This window comes from Ursus arctos, unplaced genomic scaffold (genome assembly GCF_023065955.2).
Source record: "Ursus arctos isolate Adak ecotype North America unplaced genomic scaffold, UrsArc2.0 scaffold_8, whole genome shotgun sequence".
Lineage (NCBI taxonomy): Eukaryota > Metazoa > Chordata > Mammalia > Carnivora > Ursidae > Ursus > Ursus arctos.
This window is the reverse complement of record NW_026623100.1, coordinates 2722921-2742165: the sequence shown is the minus strand read 5'-3', so window position 1 is coordinate 2742165 and position 19245 is coordinate 2722921. Positions and strand designations below refer to the sequence as shown.

At 38.9% G+C, this 19245-nt stretch overlaps 1 pseudogene; it reads left to right on the top strand.

The window, feature by feature from the left end:
• Positions 1-11003: 11003 nt before the first annotated feature.
• On the top strand, positions 11004-12522 carry LOC113268476 (WD40 repeat-containing protein SMU1-like; annotated as a pseudogene).
• The last annotated feature ends 6723 nt before the right edge of the window (positions 12523-19245 follow it).

The following is a 19245-nucleotide window of genomic DNA, read 5'->3' as shown; positions in this document are numbered from 1 at the left end:
ATAATGATAAAATGGTCAACTCATCAAGAGGATAAGACCTGTAAAATATTTAAATATATATCCAATATCGGAGCACCTAAATATATTAAAAGAATATTAACAGACCTGAAGGGAGTGATGAACAATAATAAAATAATAGTAGGGAACTTCAATACCCCACCTTCAATGATGGATCCAGATAGGAAATCAAAAAGGAAACAATGGACTTGACATACAATTTACACCAAAGGAGATTAACACACCTAACAGAACCTAACTAACAAAACCTAAGAGAATGTCCCATCCCAAAGCAGCAGAATATAGGCATATCTTGTTTTATTGCACTTTGCTTTATTGTACTTCAGATACTGTGTTTTTGTGTATTGAAGGTTTTTGGCAATCCTGCATTGAGCAGGTTCAAAGTTCATTATTGCCATTTTTCCAACAGCATTTTCTGACTTCATCTCTCTGTGTCTCATTTTGACGATTCTCACAACGGTTCAAACTTTCTCATTATTATTGTACATGTTATGATGATCTGTAATCTGTGATTATGACTTGTTGAAAGTTCGGATAATGGTGAGCACTCTTTAGCAACAACATTTTTCAAATTAAAGTATGTACATTTTTTAGACATAATGTTACTACACACTTAATAGACTACAATATAGTAGTAACTTTTATATGCACTAGAAAATAAAAAAAATTCATTGACTTGCTTTATTGCAATATTTGCTCTATTGTGATGGTCTGGAACCAAACTCCCAATTTCTCATAGGTGTGCCATATACATTCTTCTCTAGCACAAAGGGAATATCTTCCATGATACATCATATGTTAGTTCATTAACAATGTCTTAGCAAATTTAGGAAGACTGAAATCATGTCAAGTATCTTTTGTGACCACAATGGCATGAAGCTGGCAATCAATGACAAGAAGAAAAGCTGGAAAATTCATAAATATGAGGAGATCAAGAAATATACTACTAAGCAACCAGTGAGCCAAAGATGAAATTAAAAGAGAAATTTAAAAAACAATACCTTGAGACAAATGAAAATGGAAGCACAACATACTAAAAGTCTGGGATACAACAAAAGCAGTTCTAATAGAGAAGTTCATAGTGATACATGCCTGCCTCAAGAAACAAGAAAAATCTCAAATAAACAATCTAACTTTATACCTCAAGAAACTACAAAAAGAAAAACAAACTAAACCCAAATCTAGTGGAAAAAAAGAAGTAGCAAATATCAGAGTAGAAATAAATGGAACAGAGACTAAAAAGACAATAGACAAGATCAATGAAACTAAGAATTGGGCTTTTTCTATGTTTTTTCATTTTTGTTTTTTGAAAAGATAAAGAAAATTGACAAACCTTTAATTAGATTCACCAAGAAAAAAAGAGAGAGGATTCAAATAAAATTAGAAACAAAACAAGAGATTTTACAACTAATAGCACAGAAATGCAGATCCCAAGAGACAACTATGAACAATTATATACCAACAAATTGGACAACCTATAAGAAATGGATAAATCCGAGAAACATAAAACCTACCACAACTGAATCATGAAAAAATAGAAATCTGAACAGACCAATTACTAGTAAGGAGATTAAATCAGTAATCAAAAATCTCCAAACAAACAAAAGTGCAGGACCAATTCTACTAATCATTCAAAAAAGAATTCATACCAATCCTCCTCAAACTTTTGCAAAAAATAAAAGAGTAAACATTTCCAAACACATTTTATGAGGCCAGCATTACCATGATACCAAAAGCAGTCAAAGATGCCAGAAAAAATAAAATCGAAATATTCATAAGCTGCCTATGAATTGAAAATTACAATTTTTAGTAAGATTTTTAAATTTTTATTTTTTCACTTTTGTTTCAATATACTTACTGGGTTTTTTTTTAATTTTTTTTAAAGTCCATGATTCATTACTTGCGTATAACACCCAGTGCACCTGCAATACATGCCCTCCTTACTACCCATCACTTACTGGTGATTAATACACTATGTTCAAAGCAGCTCATGGCTTCTTAGTTTTACTGTTTGTAAAATGGGTTGCCATGAAGATTAATTAAGAAGATAGTATTAAATGGAGGACATGTGTAAACTATAAAGAATCACAGATGACAAGATTCTTTTATTGGTTCTCTATTTCTTTTTCAAGAAAAATGTTTTTGGAGTGGAAGATTATAATAATATGGTTAAGAGCAAATTGGAAACTAGGAACTCTGTGTGTGTGTGTGTGTGTGTATTCTTCTCTTTTGTCTAGAATTCTAGTTTCATAAAGGAATATTCTCCTTATTTAGTCTGAAGAGTTTCATACCAAGATTCTTACCTTGGCTGCACATTAAAATTTCCTGGGAATACTTTTAAGAACCCAGAGGCCCGGTTACCTCTCCAGAGGCATTAAATTAGAGTCTCCTATGTGGGACCCAGGCATTAGGATTTATTGGTCTCAAATACGTCCATTAGCATTGTTACTTACTTTCATACAACTTGTAGAATAAATTACAATTTACATATGAGCAGACTCATTTTATCTTCAAGGATTCCAAATGACTTTTTTCTAAAGAGGAAATTCTTTAGAGAAAAAACAGTCATCAATGAAACATCCTTAGTATATATTTCTTCACTTGAAGCAGAGTGAATGACAGAAAGCGACTCTGGTTGAATCTTGAGTGAAGGTGTTTGCTCTTTAAATGTGCAACCTTAGATGAACTATTCTGTAGGTCACTCGCTCATTTCGGGTAGAGGTGGAGTGAAAAGGTCAGGGCATATCCATCAATCTTGATGTTAAAGGCAAGGTTATTGACAAAAGGGAGCTGATCCATCGTGTACAGAGCATCCCCTTCAAATGAACTGCTTTCTCTTTGTCACGTGGGCATGAGGCACAGATATAGCCACTGGGAGGATGCACTTATTAAGGCACATGATGGACATTTTGTATTTTATCCTCTCTTTTTCACTTGTTCTGGTCTATTTCTAATTACAATTTTTTTAAGGGGCACAAAATGAACACAACTCTTAGAAACTTTCAGTGCCAACCTTTATAAAATGGCCAACTTCAAAAATTAGCTCAGTTTATGTTTTTTAAATTTAAAAATGATGTGTTTTTCTTCTTTTCCATAGAGCATAGTGGTTAAGATCAAGGATGCTGGAGAATCATGATTCAAACACTTGCTAGCTGTTGGCAAGTTTCTTCACCATTCGGAGCCCCAGTCTCTGTATTGATCGTGAGAGAAACACTTGGAATACTGCCTGGCACACTGTAAGCTCCACTGAAGTGTTTATGTTCTGTAATTTTTATCACACACACTTTTATTTACAAGTGAGGACATCTTTCTGCAATAAGAAAACAAAACAAGGCACCAGTGATTGTAAAGTATTTCAAAGAGAATCTGAAATCTGTTGATTAGAACCTCTGTGTGGTCTGGAGCTGGTGTCTTAGCTTTATTAGCTCTTTGATGGAGATGAGTTCTATTAACTCCCACTGCTAGCCTAACCCAAAGTTAAAGGGACAGGTGCTGTCATGACACTGTGAATTTGATTATTATGATGACACTGCTTGTGGTATATCTACGATTGGGCAGTGTGCACAATAGAAAACTCAAAGTTCAAAGAAGATAACCATTCTAGGTTGAGCCAGACTTTGATGGCTTCTCTTGAAATGGAAAAATTTCCTTATCAGAACATAAATCTAAAGCTCCCTGCTTCTGCATTATTAAATGTACAATTGCACTATTTCTGAGGCATCTCTGACCCTGTCATTATTGAGACCAGGGGCTGCTTCTCAGGTAAGTGCGGAACTCCACTAACTAGCCACTGCATAGCAGGGTCAGGAATGACTCTTGGAGAAGACAGGTCATGGTTTGCAGAGGCTCTGGGAATTGCTCCTAGTGTCAAAGTCCTTCCCAATGGTCCTCCAGGGTAGGAGTGCTTTGAAAGCACCTCCCAAGTGGCTAGCTCTTTTTAGCATAAAACCCTAAATTCACTACTACTGAAAATAAATAGACTTGATTAAAACCATTGGAGAAATAGCCCTAAGATTAAAGACTTAAATAAATATACATATTCTATAAAATAGAATATGTATAATTATATACAAATATGTACTATTAAATTTAGTTAATAAATATTATATTTACATGTAAATGATTACTTAATTATAATGATGATTAAGTAATATGTATATATTACTTAATAGATAGAGATTGAGTCTTAGAGTATAAACCTGTCCCCTCCACTTCCCCTAACCTCATGCTTTTGGTTCCATGCTCCATTTCCCAGCAGGTGTCTGTAAAACTCCCCAAACAAAACTATCAGGACTTGTTAACCTCCAGTGAATGCAAGAAAGGCTCTCAACTCACAATTTGGTTGAAAAGAAAAAGAAATTAACCTTGACTCTCCAGTTAAATCTTTAGAAAGTATTATAGCTTCCTATAGAAAAACTCCTCACATTTTAAAATCTGCTCTATCAAAACAGAACCCTGAGACAGATCTCACTCCTTTGGGTTCACAAATGCCCTTAGTTCAAATGCTATTTCTTCTTAGAACATTTTTATTCCATTTACAGAGAGGTTAAGATTGCATGGTCAATTACCATTTGGCAAATAGAAGTTTCAAGTTTCCTTTTAATTCTACTGGCCACATTGGCTGTAATTAATCTTAATTTTCAGTCTTCTACTAATTTTTTACTATATTAAAAACTCACTCTTTTGTAACATATAATTTGCTATAAAAATTGCACACATAATCTCAACCAGAAACCAAAGAAATATATAACTACAAATATATGAACATTTCAATATATCTGTTATATACTTGCATTTCCTTATTATTCAGTAATGCAAAAAGGTAAAGTGAAAGAGATACGGCTGTAATTATTTGTAAGTCTTAGGCCGTCATCTTATTGACAGTAAATCAAAATGTGGATGGTGATAATATGTTCTCTTCCCCAGGGCAATTTACTGAAAAAATGGAACCATCTAAAGGAGAAAATATTAAGGATCCAGCTGCTTCTGCAGCCAATTTTGCCATATGTTAATACGGGATGTATTTTTTTTTTGACACTTCACATATTTCAAAAAAAATTGAAGTAACATTTCTGCTGAAAGTCATATAGTATGTCTTTCTGAGGTTCTAGTAACAATGTACTTACTGCAATTTCTGGAAATCTACCACAGCATTAAGCTGTGACACTTTGAGGACGCAAGGGATAGGAACACCAAATTGAAACCCACACATGGCCCCAAACTTTAACTTGAGGTGGTAGGGTCGATGACTTCTACCTCCAAGTATTTACTGAACTGCATTATTTTGCAATTTCTTCAATTTGATTTTTTCTGCTCAACTTGAAGTCATCCAGGCCAAGGAAAAAAGATGTGCATGAATTACACACTGGCCTAACAACCTCCATTTCTAGGACTTCACTTATTGAAGGGCACCTTCACCGACCAGACCTGGTGCGCAGGCTAAAACAAAGTTCACAGCTGAACACAACCAGAAGCTTCGCTAAATAGGGACTGCTTGACTGCTACATACTGAGCACAGAATGCCAAAGAGATAGAAAACTGTCCCTTGGGGGATTTTGAAAGAGCAGAGCCTTAATAAGCTCATCACTTACAGAGGCTGAACACCTGCCTAGGGACAGACAAATAAATGGCAGAGCTGTCACATGAACCCATTTCTCTTCCTGTGGAACTTCCTGGGACTGAAGCTGATATCTTTCTGTGAGTGCTGCCCAAGAGGAGGCAGGTGGCAGAGCGGGATTGAGTAAACTAAAGCTGCATTAGCCCAAAGCAACATCTTATATTAACAGAGTAGAGAATAGAGAATACAAATTGCTCAGGGAAGCCAGCCTTCTTTATTAGGATTTTTTATTGGGATTTGAACTCTGTTCTTTCAGGGAAGCAAATGAATGACTCTCTTCAAAATGTAATTTCCCTCTAGTTCCATCACAAATGATGAATCACTGAACTCTACCTCCAAAACCAATAATACTCTATATGTTAATTAATTGAATTTAAATTAAATAAAATAAAAAATTTAAAAATGTGATTTCCTCTGCAGAGTGTATCATATATATATATATATATAATGCACACACACACACTCCAGAGGAAATCTTTTAGTAGGTATGAATATCTATGTTATGGAAACATTACTTCAAGTGGCTTTCAAAATTGCAGGTGAAGGAGTGCCTGAGTGGCTCAGTCAGTTAAGTTGATTTCAGCTCAGGCCATGATCTCAGGGTCCTGAGATCGAGCCCCATGTCAGCTCTGTGCTCAATAGGGAGTCTGCTTGAGATTCCTTCTCCCTCCCCCTCTGGCCCTCCCCACCCCTCACTCTCTCTCTAAAGTAAAAAGGTAAATATTTTTTTTTAAAAAAATTTGCAGGGGCAGGGCATCACCTTTCAGCATACATTAATTATCTTTGATATTTGCTTATCCCAGGTGAAATAAGGAAAATGAGAAAAAAAATTTATTTGGTTCTGTTGTTTTTTCTACTCTACAGACTATAAAACTAGTACATAAAACAGGAAGCAAAATTATGATACATAACTGTTGGCAATATGCCTTAAGCAATGAGTTTCTCTGGGGCTTAAAAATAAGCCTGTTTTGTTCCTGAAAGAAAAATATCATTTATGTCTTCAAATATAATGTAGAAGTTAATTATTGTAGAGATGTTATTTTTGTTCAGTGTTTGCAATCTCCAAGTAGAATGATAGTTTACAGACAGATGGCTGGAAAAGTTGACATTTGGGAAAACAATTTGGCATGCACTGTTTCAGTGTAGAGACCTAAGCTAAGAAGTCGTGCCAAAGGTCTGGGCCATTAAAAATCCAGAATGTAGCTGTAGGAATGGGAGGCAACAATTGAATAATATGAAAGTTAAAATGAAGCCATAATTTGAAGCATTAAAGAAAGGTAGAGAGTGTTCTGCATAAGTCCTCGATGAGGGGATCCTAGATGGCTCAGTCAGTTGAGTGTCTGTCTGCCATTAGCTTGGGTGGTGATCTGAGGGTCGTGGGATCAAGCCCCAAGTTGGGCTCTCTGCTCAGCAGGAAGTCTGCTTCTCCTTCTCTCTCCCCTCCACCTGCTTGTGCTCTCTCTCATGCTCTCTCTCTCTCTCTCCCTCTCTATCAAATAAATAAATAAAATATTAAAAAAGAAAGTCCTCAATGAATAAAGAGGAGTTCCAGAAAGTTGTGCCTATTATGGAAACAAGAAGAGGGGATGATGATAAGAGGTAGGTTTTGACCCTCAAAGAGAAAGTTTCCAAGAGGAGAAACGATGTTTCAAAGTAGCACTGGATAGTGGGAGAATGCTAATGGGCTTTCTATGCTTTCTAAGCATGAAGTGTGTGGGTTAATACAGAGGTTCCATTCTAGAAAACCAGAAAGAATGTAGGGTCTTTCAAGGAGAATGAGGAATCAAAAGTTAAGTAGAAGAAGCATCTTCTGAACATATAAAGGATTCAACAGAACAATGGAAAATGAGATAGCTTTAAAACGCATAGAAGAAGTAGAAGTAAGATCTTGGTGAAGGAATCACAAAGCCTCAGGGCAATGGATTTCAGGTGTCAAAAGCCTAAAGAGCTTGAGGGTCACCCCGATTGAGTTCTCAGAGGAGTGCATCTGTAAGACTTCACTTCAGCACCCCAGAAGAGAGAAATGAGAGATATTACATTTGAGGGAAGAGCAAATCCTCCAACTATTCCCAGGGAAGTCAGAGAGAAGGTGTGTGCTTGCACAAAGTCTGGAAAACATAGTTTAGATTCCATATTATTACTATTATTCAGAAGCCTCTGCATAGGATGTGGTGTAGATTATCAAATGTACAGGCAATATGCAAAAGATGTGGAGCAGCCATAGATGACCCATTTCCACCAGATCTTCATTACTCATGTCCTTGCACAATGCCTGGCCCAAATCGATGCTCTACAGCTGTTGAATTGGATATGAATGAGTATAACATAAACAAGTAGGACTTCAGATCTGTTTCAACAAGAAGTTCACCTGGTGACAAAGTCTGCCACCCAGGAAACCGAACTGTCACCCACACAGCTGAATGCATCACAGCCAAAGGTGGCCAGGGCAAAAGTGGATATGTGCCATACCCTAAAAGGGGATGGAAATGAGGACATATTTTTGTAAGAATAAATTCGTTTCTCATCACTAAGGTCTGAACTTGTAAATGTCAATGAAAAGTATACATTATAACTGCTATTCTCTTGGCAAATAGTTTAGCACGTTATCTAAAGAAAGCCAACTGGCTTCTGTGAGAAAACAAGCTAGTTATTGCACATGTGCCATCCTGACTGTATAACCACTGTGGCTTTGGTGTTGCTCCATGACATCATACCGTTTCTGTGGCACGCAGCGGAGTTGCATGGCGGTATCGCAGTAAGATAACTTACATAAAGAAATGGCTAAGACTGAAAGAAAGAATGTGGGGGGAAACCCTGGATGGGTGGAAGAGACTGATCTAGGCATCAGGGAGGGATTTTTGGGGAGAAGTGTTAGAGGGGAGAGACAGGCCAGGAATAAGGAACCTTAGCAGGAAGACCTCTCTCTTTTCCTGATAGCTCACTCAGAAGGGTGGGACTTAGGAGTTCCAGAAATCTTTCAAGAGATTTTATTTTTTATTTCTTGATTTTTCTCTTAATTTCCCCTTTGTTATTCCTTTGGTGCAGCTTTCATATATTATTACTATTTCTGCCAAGAGGAATCAGGGAACTTTTAGATTCCCTCTTGGCTCACATGTTGAGGGTACAAGCAAATCCCTACTCAACTCCTACGAGGGGCCAAAATGATTGTGGAGGTGAATTTAAGGGCAAGAAATGTTGGGGGCAGAGTTGCACTGTCATTCAGCTTTCCTTTCCTGATGGGAGAGTCTCCTTCCACTGGTAAGCTTGGAGGTTTAGGGTTTTATTTTGTGAAGCAAGATCACAATCCATCGACCATAATAACCAATAGTAGACAGTATTTATTCCTTGTAAAAAAAAAATAACCAAAAACCAATCAAAATAGCAACTAGTATTTATTTAGCAATTTATTAAATAATGCCAGATCCTGTGCCACACCCTTTACATATTTTAACTTAGTAAATATTCCCCTAAAATCCCCTGCTTCATATAAGAATTTGCAGGTCAGAGAGGTTAAAGGAATGCCCCATGACCACACACCTAGGAGGTAAGGGAATCAGAATTAGCCTTGGAAGTTGTCACTGAATGCACCACAATGTTTGCTATAAAGATGGGCAGTGGGTGTCACCTCACACTGTTCTTGTCAGTTTTTAAACCTTATCAGACCCCTGCACTCTTATGGGGTAGAGGGTTCATCTTACCCCTCTCCTTGACTCAAAGGAATCCCAAAAGTGTTACTATAAGGTCATGCCCTACCTCACTTGCTCTTGGTCTGTCCTGGCTCTTGAATAAGCTCCCTTAGATGTCATACATGGCATCTGAGAGCTACTGTTCTGAACTGCTTTTGACCAAATCTCAGACATCCTGTTTCTTTTTCTCTTTAGTGAGTAGACCCAAACCACCTCAGGCTACACCTACCCATGGCTCTGACTTGAAGGGCAACAACAGCCAGGTTACTGAGCTCCAAGAGGCATTGTTTAGAGTCCTCTCCACAATTTTAGGTGCCTAGTCACTCCCTTATTAGCACAGACAGATAAGTACTGCCAAACAGAAATTCCCGTTTAAGTCTAAACCTCCCTATCCTAATAAATTTCAACATGGTTAAAATCTATCTCAGGTAATACACAGGTAATCAATAAGAATATAGTTTATCTCCCTTATCCTCTGTTAACACTTGCTAGCACAAGCTGGAACCCTGGCAGTAAATGAGGTGGGTTACAATTGATTTTCACCTTCCACCTGGAGTCACTAAGCAGCCTCCACTGATGCAGACACAGGGTGGCATTGGGATTGAGTTTACATCTTTTGTGGGATGAAAACAGAGCATAATTAAAACTGGGTACTTCCAGAGTCTTTGCCTGTGGAATACAGAAGCACAGGCAGGTAAGAACCCACCTGACTGAGACATTGAGAGCAGTTTCCCCTGTCCTGGGTGCAACACACTTCCAAGTTTGGGAGCAGATGCCTCCCAGTGATGATGACAGTGTGAAAGAATTACTGCTCTGAGACTCAGTCAAGGCAGGTCCTGGCCAATGTGGGCCTATGCCCTGATTTTAGCTAAGAGCAGCTACAGTTAATGGAATTTTTTAAAAGATAGGTCTGTAGACAGAGGTGGTGACAGCCAGAGTACAAGAAGGCTGTGATCCATCTAATTTCCCTGAACAGCAAAGGTCAACTCTGCCTTTTGTCCAAGGCAGAAAGAGCTTGCCTTGGATTAGTGTCCAGAACCAGAGAATAGAGTAAAGTCCCTTTACCTGCACAAGAAAATTCTATGATGACCTTCATGGCTGTGGCAACTAATAAAAAAGGCACTGATTTTCTGTAGCAACAATAACAGGGCATTCCAGCTCTGGTGCTCTTGTTGGCTTGTCGAGAATAAGCTTACCTCTGTGGGCAGTGTTTCTGAGTACCAGAAAGGCCTGATACCTGAGCTGGAGACCAAATGAGGATGAGATATGTGGGACATGACTTTAGCTTAAGGACCACATTGGGAGAAGCTAGGGCCTGATGACCAATCACAGCCCCCTACTGGAGCAGGTACCAGAGAAGAAACTCTTTAAAGCAAATAAAACATGGCCCCCTGAGGATACATAAGGTGGAAGACATTTCATGATTGCTTAGTAGACCCTGTTTTTCAAAGTGTGGCCCTCGGGCCAGTAGCAAAACCTGGGAACATCTCAGAATGGAGAATGTTGGGCCCCATTCCAGACCTAATGAAATGCAAGGTGACCTTATGTACACAAAAGTCTAAGCAACACCACTCTAGTCCAGTGGTTTTCAAACTGGACCGCATATTAGAATCACCAGAGGAGTGTCCAAAAATGCTGATCTTGAAGAATGGAGTGAATTCTGTGCCCATGAAGGTAACACTATGTTGGTGGAAGTCAAGTTCTCGGATGCAATCCATCTTCTCATGCAGTACCTCAAGAAGAACAGTTTGCATCAGGCATTAGCTACCTTGCAGGAAGAGACTACTATGTTTCTGAATACCATGGACAGCACTGAGAGTAGCTGGCGTTACTAGTAGCCATTGCGATACTGTTTTCAGGCTATACAGTCTCTGAAATTGCCAGAAAAAAAATCCTCATTGACCTCTATGAATGGGTTGTTCTGTAATGGATAGAGCTACATGAATTGGGAGCTCCCAGGTCACTCCTGAGACAGACTGACCCCATGATCATGTTAAAACAAACACAGCCAGAGAAGTATGTTCATTTGGAGAACTGCTTGGCCAGGTCTTATTTTAGTTCTCGTGAGGAATGCCCAGATAGAAGTAGTCAAGAGCAGCTATTGCCCAGGCCTTAGATGGGGAAGTCAGTGTGGTGCCTCCACCTCGTCTCATGGCATTGCTGAGACAGAAATTGAAGTGGCAGCAGCACCGGGGCTTGCTTCGTCCTGGTATAACCATAGATTTGTTCTGAGGAAAAGCAGCTGTCAAAGATGTGGAAGAAGTTTCCTACACAACTAAACATGCATATTAGGTTTGGTCAGAAATTATATGTGGAGTGTGCTCAATTTTATCCAAATGGTCAGTATTTGGTCACTGGGTCTATTATTGGATTCACTGAAGTCTGGAACTTTATGACTGGAAAAATCAGGAAGGATCTTAATTAAGTAGCAGGCCCGGGATGACTTTCTGATGATGGATGATGCTGTCCTCTGCATTGCTTCAACAGCAGAAGTGTTGGCAATGGGGGCCCAAGAGGGACAGACCAAGGTATGGAAGATTCAGAGTGAACAGTGTTTCAGGAGATTTGAAAGAGCACACAGTAAAGGTGTGTCCTGTCTAAGCTTTTCTAAGGATAGCTGTCAGATCCTTAGTGCCTCTTTTGATCAAGCAATTAAATTCATTGTTTAGAATCTGGGAAAACTCTGAAGGAGTTTCGTGACCATTCCTCTTTCATTAATGAAGCAGCTTTTATACAAGATGGACCTTATATTATTAGGGCATCCTCTGTGATGTGAAGATCAGGAATATGAAGACCGCAGAATGTTCAAATACCTTTAAATCCAGCACGGCAGGAACAGATAACACTGTCAACAGTATAATCCTGCTTCCTAAAAACCCAGAGCACTTTGTGGTTTGCAACAGATCAAATACAGTGGTCATCATGAACAGGCAGGGCAGATTGTCAGAACCATCGGGTCTGGTAAGAGAGAAGGTGGGGATTTTGTTTGCTGTACTCTCTCTCCCCATGGCAAATGGATCTACTGTGTAAAGGAAGACTCTGTTCTGTCTTAGCATAGTCACTGGCAAACTGGAGAGAACTCTGACAGTTCATAGGAAGGATGTGATCGGTATCACATACAACCTTCATCAGTACCTGATTGTTACCTACAGTGAAGATGGACTCCTAAAACTGGAAACCCTAATTCCTCTTGTCTTTTAAAACTTGCCTGAGAGCCTATACTTGGGGTGCCTGGGTGACTCAGTCAGTTGAGCATCAGACTTGATTTTGACTCAGGTCATGATCTCAGAATCCTGGAATTGTGCCCTGCCTCAGACTCCATGCTCAGCAGGCAGTCTGCTTGAGATTCTCTCTCTCCTTCTGCCTCTGCTCCTCCTCCCAGGCCTTGCATGCTCTCTCTTTCTCTAAAATAAATAAGTAAATAAATCTTGGGGGGAAAAAATAAAGCTCACTTGAGAGCATGTACTCGAATGAAGACTTATTCATGTATTGCTTTTTGGGGGGCCACCTTTTCTAAACGATTGTCTGAATTAGGCACAAGAATAATTTTAGGACAATTCATGTTCAAGTAGCAGTTACCCTTTTTTTATATATATTTGTTTAAGGTATTCATTTATCTGTTTCTAACTGGCACAGTCACTCAATGTTTTCAGTAGACTTCTACCCGGAGAGTGAAATATTGCTGTTTCTAGGAAAAAAATTGTACTCCTCTGATTACTTGAAATGGTTATTGAAACATACCTCCTGGGAAGCCTGGGTGGCTCAGTCAGTTGAGTGTTTGCCTTTGGCTCAGGTCAGGTCAGGATCCCAAGGTCCTAGGATCAAGTCCCTGCATCCGGGTCCTTGCTCAGTGGAGAGCCTGCTTCTCCCTCTGCCTGATGCTCCCCCTGCTTGTGCTCACTCTCTCTTTCTCTTTCTGACAAATAAATAAATAAATTCTTTAAAAAAATAACTCATACCTCTTGCAGTAAAACTTGTAAATAAGGAATTACCCATATTCAGTAGCTTTCTGCTGTTCCTTTGTTTTTCAATGTTAATAAATTTTACACCTTTAAGAAAAAATCCTGATCTTTAACCTCCCCAGGGATTCTGATTAAATGGTCTGGGACACCAAATGAGCCCTGGGATTTTTCAAATTTCCCCAGTTGGTTCTAATTTGAAACAAATATTGAGAGCTATGTTCTATCCAGACAGATGGTCCTCTCTACAAGAAGAACCAGCAAGAAAGAGCAAGCTGGAAGGGTGGAGGTGATATTTGCAGACTCAGGCAGGTAGGCAGGTGGGCAATGAGAATCACAGACACCAAAAGGAAGTGTTAGGGCCCCAGGCACAGAACAGAATCTCAGAGACACAAAGTAGCTTCGGGTAGTGGGTAGCTAATCAAGACAGTCACATGGTATATCAAAAATGTGTCAGTTGGAGGACGTGTCAAGGAACAGAGCAGAACCTTAGTAACCAGGATGATGGCAGGGGTCAGAGAAAAATTACAGTCAGTTCTGATGTAACTCAGGTTTCAAAAACACAAGTTTATTCCAATGTAATTGATATATTAAGGAACTGAGCACAAGGCAAGTTTCATTTTTGTTTATACATGATGACATCCATAGAAACACTAGGCGAAGAGCAAAACTGCCCTCAGCTGAAAGGAGCCACATTGGAGCACACACAATGCATACATATTCATGCCTCAGGTGCACTCTGTTCAGCATTTGTCCACATTGTGTTAAAACTTTCCATCTGATCTCCCATCACCTTTCTTCTACCACATGACTCTCCTGCTCTAACTCACAAGCTACACTCCCATCCAGCTTGGCCTGAGACTTTTTCAAGGTATAGTGCCATATTTATTGCGGTTTGTATGTTTTTCTTGACCATTGAACATGTACAAAATGGTGCTATTATTTTTATTGGATTCCTACTTTTTTCTTCCTACCCTTTTGAGATAAATATTTTGAGTGTTGTGTCCCTAATCCCATTATACCCATAAATCCTGTGGAATTTGTTGTGCAGTTTTGCATAGCACTGTTGTTTTTTGAAGTGCTTACATTTCATTAGAGGAGAACAGACTGTAAAATCAAGTGGATTTGATGTAGATTCATTTCACTTCTAAGTCAATGCTCTGGAAATTCCCCTTAAGGACAGGATTAAGTAAAAGCTATGAATGGGGTCATTCTCAGCTCTGGAGAAAGAGAAGGTAGAGTGGGACAGGTTGTCAGGAAGTTCTTTGAAATGCCCAGTGGAGGGAATGGTATAATGTGGGTGCAGAGGGAGGAGGGTGCCAACTGATCAGAGAATAGAAAGGAGACCTCCTTGGTGACCTCACGTGCTTACAGAAGGGAGAAGATACTAGAAATCTAGATACTAGATCTAGAAGATACTAGATCTAGAAGATACTAGAATCTAGCTAAGCTCAGTGAGAAGCTGAAGAGTTTGGCCTGTCTTTTCCAAGTAATAAATGTGCTTTGTGAAGATTTGGAGGCAGAAAATTACCTGCTTGTTTTAGAAATAATAATATGATGCAGACATACAGGCTGAAGCAGGAGGTTAGTACCGTGACCTTTGTGCAGGTAACTGACTCTGAGTCTGAGGGTGCCTTCGGGAATAGGAGACTGCTCTCTCCTTGCCTCCTCAATGAAGCCTCCCAAAGAACTAGCTTATCCTGGCTCTGCTTCATTAACTCTTCATGCCTGAATCTGTCATGCAATGTCATGCCCTGAAAACACCTCTTAGGAAAGCCACCAAAAATCCTTTCAACCAGATTTCATCATACTTCCAATCTTTGTTTACCTTGGTCTTTTTCAGGTATTTCATTTTGTTGTGCCCCAACCCAATTCTCACAGTGGCCTCCTCCTTTGCACACCAGGACAGCACTGCTTTCTGTCTCTCTTCCTAGTTTTCTGTCCATCCTATATTTGCTTGAGTCCCTGCCTCTCCCATTCTTAAACACAGGATTCTGTCATTGGCCTCTTCCCTTGTATATATCCTCACTAGGTCACTGTATTCACTTTTTTGATTTTAACAACCACCTACACTACAATATTCCTCAAACCCTTATTTTTAATCCAGATGTCTCTTTGGTAGTTCCATTTCCACTGAAAATTTCCACAAACATCTCAAATACTTCCTATTCAAAGACAAACCCATTGTGTGACTTCTCCTATTCAAACATACTCTTCCTGGATGTTGTTTCCTACTTTGTTGCATCCATGCAAGCGCCCAAGTCATCCTACACCTACAGCCACCAAGCCCTTCCTGTCTTTCTGTCCTAAGTTCCTCAGTTGTCCTTGCTTCTGCAGTCCCCCTGCCACTGATTAAATTCCACTTCTTACCATCACACACCTGGGTCATTTTCTCCATTTCAACTTTCTCAGACCCGTACACTAGGCTCCTCAAGAGACAGCTTTCAAAAATTCATATCTGATTATGTCATCTGATCAATCTGTCCAAAATCTCTGAATCTTGAGACTAAACACCCAAGTTTTTTACTTATTCCAGAAATTCTGCCATTTCGTGCCCCCTTGCAGTACTCTTCATCATTTCCTTCCTCAAACTTTACTAAGCAGAAAACCTGAATGATTGGTAGTTCCTCAAACTGCCTGCTCTGTGACTTTCACATGTTATTCTCTTTTCCAGGGGTGTGTTGTCCTTCTCTGCTCTTTGCCAGAGAATGTATTCTTACCTAAAACTTTACTAAAACATTACCTGAATCTCCCAGGATAATTAATTTCTCATTTATATTTATGATTTCTTTTTTAGTGTAATTTTATTTGTGTATGAACACAGTTTACCTGTTTACCGGTCTATGTCCTATGCTGGTCTGTGTTTCTCATGAATAATATCAGTACTAGATACATTAACAGAAAAAATCATAAGCTGAGTTTCTCAAAGTTGTAGATTGTGTCTAGCACTAATAAGTTTTCTTCCTGTTGATTAATTAAAATGATTGTCTTTATATTTTTTACATCCCTCTGCTCAGAAACATATACTCAGGGGAATTTTAAACCATTGTAGAAAATGTATGTGTAACATTGATATCCAATCAGGTGAGAAAAAAATTAATTAAAAACATCAGAACAGGAAAGGAAGGTGTAAAATAATCTCTATGACATAATTTTATATGGGGAAAATCCTAAAGACTCAACCCAAAACTGTTATATCTAATCAGTGAATTCACAGTTTGTAAAATTAACATACAAAAATCAGTAGCATTCCTATACATTAACAATGAAATTTTTGAAAAAACAATAAAGAAATTGATCCCATTTACAACAGCATCAAAAACAATAGGATGCTTAGAAATAAATTTAATCAAGGATGTAAAAGATCTCCATGCTAAAAACTATAAGAGTTTGATGAAAATCAAGGAAGATGCAAATAAATGGAAAGTATATTGAGAACATGAATTGGAAAAATTAATATTGTTAAAATGTCAATACTGCCATACGCCATCTACAGATTCAGGGTAATCCCTGTCAAGATTCCAATGGCATTTTTTACAGATGTAGAAAAAACACTCCTAATATTCATATGGAGTCACAAAAGAGCCTAAATAGCCAAAGATTTCTTAGAGCCTGATAGTCAGCTAAGGCTGCTGTACAAATGCTATATACTCAGTAACTTAAACAACAAAAATTTATTTCTCATAAATCTGTAGGAGTCCAAGATCTACGTGCTGGCCAGTTCAGTTCCTGGGGAGAGCTCTCTTCTTGGCTTGTCCATGGCCTTCTTCTCACTGTCCTCACATGGCAGAGACCAGAGACAGAAAACAAGCTCTCTCCTGTCTCTTTCTATTAGGCATTAATCCCATCGTGATGGCTTTATCCTCATGATCGAACTACTTTCCAAAGGCCCCACTTCCCAACGCCATCACCTGGGGATTATAGTTTCAACATACGAATTTTGGGGGCAGGGGACTCTGACATTCAGACCATAGCAAGGATCTTGTTAAGAACCAGTGAATCGCATGGTTGGGAGCCCATGTTACACTTTCTTTGACATAAAGTGGTCAGAAATAATGTAGTATGGCTATGAATGATTCCTTTAAACACAGGAATAGTGTTTCTAACAGGACACCTATGGTAGGAAAGTCAAATCCATAACTGAAGTGTGTGTCCATCCACAAAAGTCACTGGGTATGCCCAGTGGCCACCATGTGGCCAGGTAGTTCCTCTGAGGAATGGTGTCAGAGGGGATTTCAGGGTTGTCTGTGCTGTTGGCTTGCTGGTCATCCTTCTCCCTGTCTCTTATTTCCTGCTGCTGCTCACGGTTGTCCAAACCCCACCAGGGATCAATGTCAAGACATTCAGACTTCCTTATTTTAAGATGAGGAACTCCCACAGGGCACAGTCCATTCCCTTCCTCTGTCTCCTTCACTCCCCCTGAGCCCCAGCATCAAACTTTTTTTCCTATTTTCATTTGATACCTTTTTCATAGACACAACAATGTGTCGTTGTGACTTTCACAATCATATGGATGAGAATAAATGATTACTTTCATTTTATGACACTTATTTTATCTTGTATTTGATTACTAGGGTACTATCTTTTGATGGTTGATGCTTTTTATGCATTTCTACCTGCCACATTCTACCACATGCCTACCTCTTGCTGTCACAATCCATGGGAAGGTTGGAAATTGTCAATCACCAACTCCAGGAAGGTTAGTTACGGCTAAAAATCTAAACCCCTCCAATAGTCCACATATAAACATCAGCCAGTAAATAAAATGTATTTTCTCATTACCTGTGTCTAGTTCTCTTGCTTAATTATCAAGAATAAATGTAAATCACAGGAAGCTAGAATTCTACTGGCTTTCCATTATACAGTAGAATCTACTGGCATTCCATTATCCTGATTTCCAAATCAGGAAATCAGGCCTCAGGCACAGTAATAAAACAGAGCTAACAGTAGCAATGAAAGACAGAGCCAAGAATGTACAGGCTATCATGAGGGAAAGGAGCTACTGTTTCATTATTGTTGCTTGGTTATATTTTACTGTTTTATTTGTATGGAAACTATTTAGATGATAGAGAACACTCAAGATGCAGCAACTTCCCTTTTGTTGCTTCAACAGGAGAAAAGATAAAATTCAAATGCACACATTAGATTATTACCTTCTTGATAGAGCTTCATTGCTGGAGAAATGAACATCAAACTTGTTAATGATTTGTAAGAAATGCAAAAAACGTATTGCATGGTGCACTGGGTGTTATACGCAACTAATGAATCATCGAACTTTGCATCAGAAGCCAGGGATACTTACTGTATGGTGACTAACATAATAAAAAAAAAACATTAAAAAAAAAGAAATGAAAAATAATGTCAACATCAGTGTCTTGGATTGCAATAATCCTGTGATTAACCTTTCAAGACATCGAGCCTACAGCTCCAGATAGAAATTATATTTCTCACCCAGCAGGGTGTTTTCCATTAAATTAAAATGTTCAATATTTCTGCACGCATTAGCTTTACTAATTGAGACTAATCTAATGCTCTCAAAAGGCTGAAAAGCAAATATGCAGAAGCACAGATATTACAGGATTTTACTGACTGATTAGCACTGTGTTTCTATAAACAGGTGGCACAGTGGTTGGCCTGTTTGGTGGCACACTATTAGACCTTGATGAAAAATGCTAATTTTCATTTGTGTTAATGGCCTTTGACATCAGTGCTTCACACACTGCTTGCTGGCCTTCTCAGTGGGTACGGATGCCAGCCTCTCTCAGGATGGCTTGCCATTTGCATTAAGTATTCATCACAGAGATAAATAGTCATGGCCTGGCACAACACAAATTGTGGATTTGGAGAAATCAGAGCAAGCCCCTAGGGATGGAGAAGAAAGGAATGTGAGGGGTTTGCTTTCTCGAAATTCAGCAGAGTCTTTGCAAAGCTGCTGGATGATCATCATATACAGATGGCACAAATG